This window comes from Larus michahellis, chromosome 23 (genome assembly GCF_964199755.1).
Source record: "Larus michahellis chromosome 23, bLarMic1.1, whole genome shotgun sequence".
Lineage (NCBI taxonomy): Eukaryota > Metazoa > Chordata > Aves > Charadriiformes > Laridae > Larus > Larus michahellis.
The window spans coordinates 4,426,220-4,438,940 of record NC_133918.1 but is presented as its reverse complement, the minus strand read 5'-3'; the positions used below and the strand labels follow the sequence as shown (position 1 = coordinate 4,438,940).

At 48.8% G+C, this 12,721-nt stretch overlaps 1 protein-coding gene across 4 annotated transcripts in view; it reads right to left on the bottom strand.

The window, feature by feature from the left end:
• The window catches only part of GNG7 (G protein subunit gamma 7), an 81,134-nt gene that overhangs the window by 50,996 nt on the left and 17,417 nt on the right, over window positions 1-12,721 (bottom strand). For all 4 annotated transcript variants that reach the window (XM_074565413.1, XM_074565412.1, XM_074565410.1 and 1 more), the window contains one exon: window positions 5,457-5,535. The gene's annotated coding sequence lies outside the window, so the exon portion shown is untranslated. The remainder of the gene's footprint in view (window positions 1-5,456; window positions 5,536-12,721) is intronic.

Below are 12,721 nucleotides of genomic sequence, written 5' to 3'. Positions count from 1 at the left end.
TCAGATAAGAGATTGAGGGGTTTCGCACTAGAAAGTTACAAATCAATTACAGACTCAATTGACAGTCGGATTATTCACCTAAATCCCCTGCACCCTCTCAGCGATTTGCATTTCAAACAGAGCGAATTTCCCAGCAGGACAGATCCGTTTCCCCATCTTGCCTACAAGTTCACACACGACTGAACTGCTCTTCCAGTTAGCCCGCAACCAGGGCTTCCTATCTCACCAGAAAATAAAAGGTTTAGTTTAAAAATCACAGTAAGCATTTTTGCACATCGATAGAAAAGTGCTTAGGCAGCTCTAGACTTCAAAGAATTTATTACAAGCCAGACGAACCTGGTTTAGCACAGGCCAGCTCCGGGGCTCCCTGACTGCGTGCGACACCGTGAGCGGTGCTACAGCACCGCGGTTTTCTAAGAAACAATACCGAACCCGATATTTATGTGACCTGCAGCACAGATGCCACCATCCCGTCTCACTGAACAGCCCCAGGGAACGCTCTGCATGTCCGTCTGCATCTCACACACCAAAACAAAGCGTGGGGTTTGCCGTGTGTGACTAACTCGGTCAGCCGGGCCAGCACGGCGCACCACCGGCGTGCATACAATACCGTCAGACAACGAAACCTCAGCTCTGCAGCTGCAGCGACCGTAAGGATATATTCGTGTTTACCCAGAGTTAGGTGTTTCAAAGGAAAGGCTGATTTAATTATCCTGGCTGTTCGCCACTTTGGCGCAGGCGGGACCGAGCAGCAGCTTGCTCAAGCTTCAGGGACCCCCCTTTTTCCTTCCCAGATCTCCAGCGCTCCCCAACCACAGCTCTTCCAAAACAAATTAAATTGTTATCCCAGGCCGAGGAGCCGGAGAATAGGAAAGCCGGCTCTGTTTACCGCTAGCTGCTGGGAGGAAAGCCCACGGGGGCTGAAGGTTAGCTGGGTGCGCAGGTGGAGCGTGTGGGAGGGCAGGAAGGACAAAAACCAGAGCCAGTAAGAACTGACTCAGCAACGCTCAGCCCCCTTTCGTTATCTCAGATCTGAGAGCAGAAATGTTAAAATACACTTTCAAAATGAGAAAGCCAGCCGAGGATGGTTTATATAATGCTGCCGGATTTAACTCCTGCAGGTTACCGAGAGCACGGATGCATCGGGATGCTGCCGATGGCAGACGGTATCGCGAGTCCCCGACAGTAACTGGGGGCTGCAGAGCACATCTCAGGGCTTGGCAGAGGCTGAAGGACGGCATTCCCACGGGATCACGGCCCACATGACGGGAAGGGAGAGTCCGGGCAACAGAGGACAAAGTCTTACTCCTGGCTGTCAACATCAGCCAGAACACTGCAGCTTTGCAGCCACCACAGGGTACAGCGTGTTATTGTTTCCCCTGAAAATAGCTAAATAAATTATTTAAAGAATTAACTATGCCCCAAAACAAATAGTACTCAGTAAAACAGGAGCAACGCTGCAATTTAAAAAAATACAGGCTTTTTTTTTTTTTCCCCTCTCTTAGGTAAAGGAATAGAAGCATCGTCAAAGCTGGTGGCTGCTGGTATAGAGAGGCCACCAGAGCCGGCTGAAGGGCCACCACGAAGCAAACGGACAGAACCCCCGCTGTACTTGTTTTTCCATTATCTAATATTAGTGCATGTAGGTATTTATGAACCATTCTGCGGCGCATTCAAGCTAATTCCCAGAAAATCACGTGCCTGCGCAGAGAATTCAAGATTAGGAAGCCTTCCAATGTTTTCTCGAGCAGAGCTGTGATCACCACGCAGTACTAACAGCAATTTGAAAATCTGCCTTCTTGGTTGGCTGCCAGACACTGACCCAACGAGCATCTCATTAAGCCTCCAGTCATCTCTTCCCAGCTATTTGTGTCAAACCCAGCGCTTTGAGGCCTGACGAGGCTAAAGCGCCTTCAGACTGGGGGCAGAAGGACAGACGGTAGTTACAGAACCGCATTATAAAACGTTTGAAGATATACTAAGCGCTCAGAAATTAGCGCTCCTATAACAAGTACGTGACAAGAGCCTCTCTGGTCTAGAGCTGCAAGAGTAAGTCAGCAGTCATCAGGTCTGAAAGGCTTGTTTAATTTCTCTGTTAAAAAAAAAAAAAAAAGAGTAAAAATGCCAGAGACATTTCCAGCTGCTCTGGACAATCAGTCACGATCGATTCCCACCTCCTTCAGCCTCGGACACGAGTTCACACGAGCCACCGGGCAGGGCAACACCTCTGCCCACATCTGCCAGCCCAACAAGGCACGGGGTGGCCATACCATCCAACCCTTCTCCTCCCTGGGATGAACACTGACAGTGTCCAGAAACCAAAAAATGCCTGTTGAGTCTGTGTAATTATGTTAGATGTAATAGAATCCACGTAGATGCCCGTACGGACAGCCCTGCAAGAGACAGGGACAAGAGCTACCGGCTGTTAAGTTTTTTATTTGAACAATGTCAGCTCTTTATGCAGCCTACTTCTTCCTACTGCTCCACATCTGGACAGCTGCTGAGGGCAAAAAGCACTCAGGCTGTGCTCATGAGCTACCTTCAAGCGGAAAAAAAAAAAATCATGCCTAGAGGGCAAGACGGCTGAAAGCTACCCAAAAGTCTTGCTGCAAATTTTTGTATGAAACACCACCTTATTTAGACAATTTGAAAAAATGTTACAGAGGGACACTATGGCTGGGAATTTGCATAATGGGCGTCTACATCTTGCTTACCTAACGGGGGAAGAATCCTGTCTGTCAGTAAGTCTAGACTGTGGTGTTGAATCCAGGGGACCGTGGAATCTCCCCGGCCAGAAATAACACCCGGCGCAGGGCAGGGTGCTGCCATCTGCCGTCACCCACCGCTGGGACGGCAGCAACCTCGCTTTTTGGAGGTATCTCTGGCCCGGGGCCGCTCTGCAGAGCTGGGCTCAGTGCTGAAAGCAGCGAGAGAAGCCATCCTCCTCCTTCTCCTCCTCCTCGCAAAACCTGGCTGACTCCTCCAAGTGCTGCAGGGAGCTGCAAGGACTGGTGTCCCCTACGTGCCTCGCTCCGCCGTGCTGCCGGGCCACGCTCTTAGCTGTAGCTGCAATTAAAGCAATGTCAGCCTGACAGTCTATTCTAATAATACATATATACATACACACACATTATTTAATGTGAAAAGGCCTTCGCCTAACAGCGGCGTTCACGTTTCAACTATTCCAAAGGCTTAAGCAGCTTGACAGAGACCTCTGCAGTCCACACCGGCTCACTGCAGGCAGTTACTCTAGATGCAGTCTTTCCCACCGAACTGGGTTTTAGAAGATAAAATACCCAAAATACGCAAAGGCGTGCATTTAGCCACCGTTTCCACCTCCAAAAGCCTCGCTGCGACACACACGGAGCCACTGATCTTGGAATGATACAGATCTAAACTCCTCCGAGCGCCTGCAGACAACAGCGACCCATTCCCCACCTGTCCCAAAGCAGCACCAGCCCGACCCGCTTCTCCCCAAACCCCGGCGGGGGACGGGGACACCTCAAACGCCTCCCAAAAACGGGGAGGTTTGAAACACACTCAGCCTCCTGCCCCTTCAATTCCAACGCGTACACTAACAGAAGCAAGCAGCGCTCCTTCTCTTTGAAATACAGCACCCTTGATCTAAAGATAATCCATCTCTAGGACAACAGCAGTATGTGAGCAAGATACTCTATTCTCGGCCATGGGTTTGTCATCTCACCAAGCTTCAGTTCCTTTACCTTGCTGGTATTTCACACATGGGACAGGAAATATAGGATTTCACAAAAGGACTGCTGATGCACGAAGGGACTTTTGAGGCTCCACGGAAAACACTCACGCCAAATACTACACTACGAAGACGGAGGTGACCAGAGAAAGGCGACACCAACACTCACGTACCACAGTCCGTACCCCGCTGTGAAATTTTCAGCTATTGAGTGTTCCAAGCAGCAATAGATATCATTTCTTTAAAGCCTCTGAAAAGATTTCGAAGTATTTCATATCAGCAGCTGCACTTAAGAGTCAGCATCTGGTGACCAGCGGGGCAACGACGGACAAATGGGATGTGGCCAGACTCAACAGCATCACGTAGTGCCACAGCACTGCCGTGCGCACGGCAGACGACATGTGAGATTGCGGAAGAAAAAGATAGGTGAAGACAAGGTTGTGCAAAAAACCACAGAAACTATTTTGGAAAAGGAAGCAGTGGAAACACGCTGGTGGAATGCTAGAAGTCGGAGGAGACCAAACCCGTCACATCCTCCAAGCACACTGAAGTTTACCTGTCCAACATGGCCCATCTCCTTTACGCGGGGAGGCCGGTGAGGTTTAGTAGGTGGTGAACTACAGCTACAGGCATCATTCCGGATTAAATCAAATTCAAATATCATATTTGGGGGCACACAGGGAAAACATCAACACAACGGACAAAGTGGTGTAAAGCTTGTAGAACAACGCTACTGATTTATTCTGTGCTCTGAGATCACACAAAGCTCTAGGGTAATTTAAAACAACACAACTGATATTTAACTTATTTCTTCTGTAGAAAACTCATGAGGCTTTAATCACCACGCTGCTTCATTAACTGGAGATTACTAATACCAGGATTTGTTAGTCAGCACTACCAGACAATGTTTTAGTGTTGATTGTTTGTATAGGGAAGATTGGAACCGATGATTTAATAATTTTAATGGAATACAAGGTGATTTGCAAGAGCTGTCCTCAGCAGAACGGACAGAAATCATTACGGTTTTGCTTTGTCACATACTTCCAGAAAGTAATAGCTTCAGTGGGATCAACGCGAAGGCAAAGATGGGTGAGAACGGCCCAGGACAAGTGAGGGACGCACCTTAAATCACCCGCCGAATCTCCTGCCTCTACCTTGACCATCCTGCTTAGAGGGCAGGGAGAAGACCGGGCCTTTGCAGCACCTAATATTCCAGCACAGAGCAAACCCGCTGTTATACAGAATGAAAAAGCCATCATTTGCTGTACCCTCCTCTTCGCGTGCTCCTGGTGAACACGTACATACACGTTCCAGCAAAGGCTGGATAAAAAAGGAAACTGAACTCCACCATCCAGCTCGAGCAGCTAAAGCTGCGGCTTCCCCTGGCTCCCAACACGAACAAAGGCTCCCACACAGCCCTCACGCCTTCTGACTAAGAGGGACATGTCTTCTTTGGAATCCAGAGATCTTCTTCCCTAATTAAGGAGGTGGATTACTGTTACATAACGAGCAGAATGTCGCTCCACGTGGGCAGCGAGTAATCGCCAGCCTTTGTCTTGGACCGGCACCAAGAGTCAAATCAGAGGAGCAGCTCGGAACAGCCACCGCAGCCGGGCAAACACCACCGCGGTGGCATCCGCTGCCGCATTTCCCCACCGCAGCAGGTAAAACTTAACCATCAATGGAAAATAAATTAACAATGAAACAATACGGCAAGTTTCATGAGTATGGAGTTCTTCTTGCTCACCTTCTTACTGCAGTGGAGCAGTTTGGTCTTCTGTCTCGTAGGGTGCGCTCGCTGCCGGGGATCCCAGTTCTGAGTCCTTCTGGAAAGGAAAAGGGAATTCAGGAGATCCATCACTGATGTACTAAACAGATGGTGCATCAATAATGAAGTTATAATTTAGAATAATATATTTTACTCCATTGACCGCAATTTTATCATCGCAATATGTACTTTAATAATTAGGAATAATAAGGAAGACACTGCCTTCACAGCAGTTGTTTTGCTGATATCAATTTTCCAAAGAATTCAAATGTCCCAGACACGTTTTGAGATTAACATTGATTTGTTTGAATTTTACGGTGATTCCAAGCACATCTTTATTTTGTTGCATTCACCAACATTGACGGGGAACCCATTCTCTTTCGCGTTTATAAAACTCGCGTGACCTGGCGGTCACACGGCGTATTTCAGACGCTGAATCTGAACGTGTGGCATCGGAAACTGGAGAGAACTAAAGCTTCAAGTGAGAGTTCACGTAAATATTCTGCTCTAGATTTCACCACAGTCTAACTTCTGGACTACAGTCAACAGATGTTGAACCTAAGTCCCCCATGGTGGGAGAGGAAGAGGTGTTTTTTGGGGGAAATGCTGTATAGCAGTGTTTTAGCAAAGAAGCCGGCAGAGTCTGGTTACGCGCAGACATACTGGCAAGCTCAGGCTTCAAGAAACAAACACCAAAAAAAATGGTCTAGGAATGAGCTGGTCTTAAGAAAGCCTTAAAAACACCCTGAGAAAAACCAAGTCGTGTTGAGCTTTCTCACATGTCGGGATGCTCCGGCCGCAGCACGTTCCGGGCTCCCAGGACGGTTCCCAGTACAGCATTGCTCAACCCTCCTCCGTCAGCCCAGTCCCCACACGCGGCTCAGTCAGCTCTCGCGAGCCAGAAGGAGGGATCCATTCCAAGAATCCATCAGAGCTGAAATCCAACCCTGCTTGTTTTCTCCACTTACTGTCTGAACACAAACAATTTTTTTTAATTTTTTTTTTTTTTTTTTTAAAGGAGTAAAACCTACGTCATTTACTCTCCACTGGGTTTTAGACCGTGGCTTGCCTTTGCCCCTTTCACCTCCGTCTTCCTCAGATTTCAGTAAATCAAAGGGTGAGGAAGAGCCCTCTCGCCAAAACAATCATTTAAAAAAAAAAAAACCAAACCCAATATTTTAATTTTTTTTTTTTTTTTTTTTTTTTTGAGAATAGCAATTCTCATAAATACCATATTAAATACCTCCTCCATATGAAGAGGGCAGGCAGAGGAGCCCAAGCCTTCCTCCTGGCCCCAAACAGCAAATGCCAAAGCCGGGGCCTCGCTCATTGCGATCATTCCTGACAATGCTGCGTGGGCCCCCCCCCCGATCCCCCTTCTGAATTCAGTAATAAACTCAAAGGGACAGAAGTTCAGGGGATTTTGTCGACCCAGTGGCAAAATCCTCCCAAAATACAGCATGGGGGGACAGGCAAGGAGCACGCACGGGACTGCGGAGATGGAAAACAAGCGCAGCAGCACCCGAAAGGTCCTGCGGGTAAGAAAGGCCACCAGGAACACGGGAAAGGAATGAGGATTACATTCCCAATATCCTGCTAATTGCTGAAAAAGATGAACTTGCCCCCATAAATCAGAGGCTGCAGTGAGCCAGCCTTCGGCTGCAATCCCTACTCCATTGCCTCCCAACTCTTCCAGCTATATGTGATTTCATAGCATGAAAAAAATAATTACGGCTCCTAAATTGCAAGCAGATTTAAATAGCAAGTCGCTTGGCCCCGTGAAGTATGTGCAGTTGTTTAAGTGCCTCTGGTGCTCTGTAAGAGCTGATAAATGCCAAGCTGCTACAGGGCTCAGCCACCACCTCCAAGCTGCAGGAGAGCGCTCGACGCCTCAATCACAGAGAAGCCACCCAAAATCAATCCCACCTTGTGACTAAACGAAGTCTTGAAGCCGTAACTGAAGCGAAAAACTGAAATGACAACGCACACATTCTTTAGTTTTATTTGTATTGTCCTTCCTTGAACTTTGTCAATGTCTTTTCCTTCCCTTTGGTTTTAAAAATCAACACAGGGACTTCTGGACTGTCAATATTTTTTTTTTTTTAAATCAGTCACCATCTTAAAGAGCTGTTTAGGCTTTCTGCAGGCACTACTATTTGAAGACTACTCCAGAAGCCCAGCAGCAGCCTGCGCAGGTGAGGGCAGTCCCCGAGCAGCTCCCACGCAGCAGCGGGGGATAATGCCACCAGGAGCGTCACCCTCCTTGCCACACACCTACGGTTTTGAGTAGGACACTTAACACCTCGCCTTCCCAGCCAGCCCGGCTCTGCAGTACTGCTTTATGGCCTCTACAAAGCAAATCAGGCAGGAGATGTGCCAGTAGGTGGGCCCTTTGCTAGAAAGCTACCTGTCGGGCTGGAGTCCAGCTCGGTGAGAGCAGCCTCTTGCCCCAGCTCCTCCAGTATCCCCCTTCTCCAGTTCCCCATCAGCGCCAGCCCTGCGGAGCCCCCAGACTGTGCCCGATGAACAACAGCAGCAGCAGCATTTCTCCTGCACAGCCTTTTGAACTGGAAGTTAATACACAAGGAACAGTTTGCAGCAGGGAAAAAAAAAAAAAAAAACAACAACAAAAAAAACAACCAACCCAAGGACTTTCCAGATGAACACAATACCATCTTTGGCTTTCCGCAGAAACCAGCCTTTTGTTTACGGGCTTGCAGGATCCGACTCCAGGGGCTGGTCTGTTCTTGCTCAGAGAGGGAAAACAAGCCTGACCTCAGTGTGCTGCAATAAACTCAACCCCCTCCTTCCTTCCACGCTTCTCCCAGTGCAAAGGTAAAGAACATGATATCCAGCAGCGTGACTGGGCTCGCCGAGCGAAGCGTGACCGCACACACTCCTCTCTGCTGACATCGAAAACAAGGAGGTAAACTAACTGGACACGCTCCTGCTGCCAGTCATCAGGCGACGCCGGCCGGCGCTTCCCAGCTGGGGAAAGGTCTCCAGTAAATCAGCCAGCTCTCGGTACGTTAAGTACAGCATTCACTACTTAGCACATACCTCTCCGGGCAGGGACAGCCAGGCTCCCGGCAGACACTGCCCTATCTCCCACTTGTACTGTTTCCTACACGGCTGATAAACAGCCTGTAATTTCCTCCAGGCGGATACTGCACACCAGCACTTGTCAGCAACAAAGCCTGAGCAAAGAACCTAAAAGTCAGCGTGCAAGGCTCAGAGCGGCACTACCATTCTCATTAGAAACAGCTACTTGTCATGGGAATGTGTCACACACACAGGTTTGGAAAAAAACCTTCGTATTTGGCTCTTCTTGACCTATGTCCCATTTATGGTGTGGGCCAGAAGCCCTTGCTCAATCCCGCTCTGCGAACATGCAAGCGGCCAGCAATGAAAGTACCAGCACTTTAAGAGATACCTTGAAGTGGGTGTGGGCAGCAAGGAGGGGAATTCCTTCCCGAACTAACTGGAAGCAGCAACAGTTGGTAATGCAAAGCATCTCCCGGGGCCGGAGCCTGCAGCTGCCAACGTTCCCTCAAAGTCAGGGCAAGGCTCGAAGGAAGCCAGATCATCCATTCCAGCCCACCAGAAAACCCGCGGTGCCAGGAACTCCGTGGGAGGCCGTCTCTGCAAAGAGCCTTTCCACCGGGATCATCCAGCTCACCGGCAGGAGGAACTTGCTTTGCTTCCCTCGGACTCTCCAAGATCTGGCAGATCGCAGAGCGGGCAGGCGGCCGATGCCATCAACTATTCCGACTGCGATTAATAAAAAGTTCTATGAAAAGACCAGAGAGAATTTACGAATACAGGATTCAAAACCTCATGCTTCTGTAGTGTGCGGCTCCTGGTCGCGTCACTAGTCCTTAGGATTTTTAAAGAAAGCTGGAATACGCAGCAAAGCGTAAAAGTCAAAGATGCTGCATTTATACAGCGAACGAGACACCGAGCCCATCACCTTTGCAGAGGAAGGTCGACGCCCAATGGTCTCGACAATCTGACTTGGGGTTTTAAAGTGAGAACTAGAAAAAAAACCACGTTGCACAGGCTCCAAAGACTAACTCCAGCCCGCAGTCTGCTCATTTTGCCATCAGAGCTGAAAGATTTCGAGCATTTTAGATGAAACACAGCCAGGCAGCACAGTCTTCATACAGACCAGTCTTGGCATTCCCGTTCCAGATGGGAGCCCTGCTCCGTAACAGCCGGGTGACACAGCCCAGCGCAAGATGGGTATGAAGCTCTGGCTTCCCAAGGCGGCCTCGTCCAGCGCCGTTAGGTAACGCAGAACAGCTCATGGAAAATGACGCTGTCAAATAGCAAAAGCTCCTTTTAGGATGCCTGATGGATCCCCTAATCAAGGAACATGGGAACTGTTACATGCCGTACCACAGGGCTAAATTAAAGCATTACTGGCAGGTACTGCTGACCCACAGATAATGAGCCCACACCACCACGCATCAGCACGAGACCGTGATTCAGAGCAGGGCTGCAATTACATGAGGTAACGACCCACCGTGGTAACGACCTGCTGCGCAGCACGGTGCATCGGCTCACTGCGGGGCAAGCAGGGCACAGACCCATGCCAGAGGTTCAGGTTCCCCCAGTGCCCCAGTTAGTGAAGTTAAAGGGAGAGAAATGCACGGCTGAAGGTGAAGTCGCTCAGATTGCACTCTAAATTAAATAACCTTAATGGGATAACCAACAGCGGGTTTAATTCTGCTACTTAGTACTCTAATAATAGGCAAAAGATCTTGGTCCAGTGGTAGACTTCGTCATGTCTCTAAAAATATACACCTATAAATAGTACTTCATTATCAAACAATTGCATCTGGACAACCAACGCAAAATATCCACGGGAAAGAGAGAGGGCTTGAAAAGTTTAACTTTTCCCCATTAACTCCTCCAAGGGATGAGCAGATTGTTTTTCCCTTGTCCACACAACTCCTGCCATTTTCCAGCACAGAGCCCAGGATTTCTGCTAAGTAACAGCTGCCGCAGCCAGCGCACATTTGCTTTTGGAAGCAAATCACTAATTGTGAAGTTGCTAGGAAGTCTGTTCTGGCAACTCGCTCTGGAACATTTTTTAAGTCCTAAAAAGGGAAGGCTTGGAGGAGAGGCAAGCGAAAAGGGCCTTCCCTGTGTCCTGCAGCACTTCACACCTCAAGGGATCCACGCTTCAAGCTGGAAAGCCACAGAAACCATTTGACAGGACCCGTGCTATTACACTTGTCACTTCAAAGTCCCTCCAAAGGCAAAGCCTGGCCAGCAGCTGCTCCTGTGAAGCTCGGCTCCTTCGGGGTGTGCGAGCAGAGCCGTGAGAAGCATTGTTGGGGGACAGACAGCAGCCCAGCACCCCGGCTCCGCACACAAAGGGTGCCCGGCACCCCGGCACCACACACAAAGGCATCTAGGAGTGAACTGCTTCACCTGGGGGAAGGTGCAACTCCAGACCACCCAGCCCTGTAAAAAAAGAATAATTCATAACACAAGTTTTAGTGTGAAATCACAGAATGCGGTGGGTCAGAAGGGACCTCTGAAGGCCATCTGGTCCAACCCCCTGCAGTGAGCAGGGACAGCTTGAACTAGACCAGGTCGCTCAGAGCCTCATCCAGCCTGGCCTTGAATGTCTCCAGGGATGGGGCCTCCACCCCCTCTCTGGGCAACCTGGGCCAGTGTCTCCCCACCCTCCGTGTAAAGAACTTCTTGCTCATGGCTGACCTAAACCTGCCCTGCTCTAGTTTAAACCATTGCCCCTCGTCCCAGGGCTCCCCTCCCTGACCCAGAGTCCCTCCCCAGCTTTCCTGTAGCCCCCTTCAGGGACTGGAAGGGTCTGGAAGGTCTCCCCGGAGCCTTCTCCAGGCTGAACAACCCCAACTCTCTCAGCCTGTCTTCGTAGGAGAGGTGCTCCAGCCCTCGGAGCATCCTCGTGGCCCTCCTCTAATGCCTTAAACACTCATTGATGGAAGGAAAAGGAGCAGAGGTGGATGAGGCCAGACCGGAGCAGCACAGGACGCCGGCACCGTATTTCCCTCCCCGGCCATCCCGCAGGCGGAGCGGTCTCTGTGCAGGCTGGGCGTTCAGAAGGACGGGTACCGCACAACCACACATTCCTACCCAGGCTTTGGTTTTCCTCCGAGCAAAAGAGGAAAAAGTTTAAAATAAACCTTGCAGACAGCAGCATTCCGTTTGCAAGAGTTCACTCTTGAAAGAAACGGGACAAACTAATTCCTCAGTAAATATTTGGGGTTACAACTCCGCCTTGCAGTTATCTCGTTAAACACTTCCAAGGTTTCAGAGAGCCAGGAATACACTCAGGACAGCGGCCCATGGAAATAACAGGACTTATTTCGGCAGTAACAGAGCTATTTTTAAAAATTTTACTTACGGGATGCCAGTTTCCTGAAGCTGTTTGGAAAATTAAATTTAAAAATGTACAAACACTAATGGAACAAAAATGTGCTATAGCAACAGCCTGCTTTTGCTAGGAGATACACTAGAGATGTTTCTGGACTTTCCAACTTACTTCCATCCGCAAAATCACCTTTTCCTCCTTTTAGAGGAAAGATTAAAGAATAGCAACAAAAAAAACCCGTATGTTTTCAGCAAAAAAATATTTGCTTGTAGAAAAATTTTGTTCCTAAAAAAAAAAAATTATTCTTCCAGTTTTAGCAAATGCCTCCAGCTGTTACAAACAGATGAAACCAGGGACAATACACTTCTTTACTGCAGGGATGCTTAGGTTTAACATAATTAGATTAGCTCAATGCCTCTGCCAGGCAAATAAGCTACACAAGAAGTTCTTTTATGTCACTGGCAACCTCCTAAAAATTGGAGGAATTTTAAAATGGACACCAACTTAACAACTGCTTGAAACAGGAAGAGGAGGTGAAAGAGTATCCAGCTGAAGCAGCAAGGGAGAATTCATTACACTGTAAATACCAGAGCGAAACACAGATGGGACGCTGAGGTTTATCATTCTTAAAGTGCTATTATAAAAGCACGCAGGCATTTGCTTTTAAATATTATGACAAGCAGCTGAACGGCGTAAAGTTAAAGCCTATTTTCATAGGCGGCACCAACAACTCGGGAGCTGTTCCAGTAACACAAATACTGAACACCAACGGGTTGTTGACTTCGCATCGCTAAAAACACCACGCGCACACACAAAAAATAATGGCAAACCGGCATTTCTTCCAAGCTAGCACTAAAGCACTCCCCAGGGAGGGGACCTT